This window comes from Cyphomyrmex costatus, unplaced genomic scaffold (assembly GCF_001594065.2).
Source record: "Cyphomyrmex costatus isolate MS0001 unplaced genomic scaffold, Ccosl1.0 scaffold436, whole genome shotgun sequence".
Classification (NCBI taxonomy): Eukaryota; Metazoa; Arthropoda; class Insecta; order Hymenoptera; family Formicidae; genus Cyphomyrmex; species Cyphomyrmex costatus.
The window spans coordinates 18,715-19,602 of NW_017278598.1; positions in this window are offsets into that span (position 1 = coordinate 18,715).

The window sequence follows — 888 nt, forward strand, 5'->3', positions numbered from 1 at the left end:
GCATAAAACATGTGCATAAGGAATTTCATTGGCCCATTTTCTTATGCATGAGTCAATGGACCAATCAAATTCTTTATGTATATGGTTTATGCGTTATGCAAAAGTGTGTGCTGCGGCCTTTATTCACCGTGGATGCTAGAAAGCACGTTGATTATTCGCGAACTGTGTTTGGTTCTGTTCTACGAGTAGAGTTTATTAGCAAAATAATTTATTAGCCGTTTAACCTTAACCTTAAATTTATATATCAAATGTACTGCAGCTGATAGCTATGTGTAATTCGCATGCACGCGCATTCTCTCCCTACAATCATGCGCATTACCAACTATGATCTTAATCTATTTTTCTCTGTCTCTCTACTCGCCTTCACTTTCAAGAGACTATCCTCCTTCTATACTATATGATCTAAGATTTAACCTCTAATACCTCTAATTACCCGCCAACTAAGGTAAATGTCCCAGTTTGTGACCTTATAAGAAAATCGCATGAGTTAATACGAATGAAAAATACTCTAGAGTGATTAAAATCAGGAATCAATTATACCGAACTCAAGATTAATCATTTTTGTATCGAAAAACATGCTTTACTGGGGTTGTAAACATAATCTAATAAATATAAAAAAATAAATAGCAAACTATGTAAATGTAGACATTAGTGACCGCTTGATTTTAATTTTGCCCTATTTGTGACTCCACGGTTAGTGACTGGTGAATTGGATCGAATGTATCACCATGTATCATTTATTGACCGATGCACATGATGTAATACACACGATGTCCATTGTAAGTGACCTAGCCAAAAGTGATAGCATTGTCACCAACATTTTCCTTCGAGCATACATCGAATATTTCCGTTTATTCGTCCAAAATGTAACTCATACGTGTTTAGAAA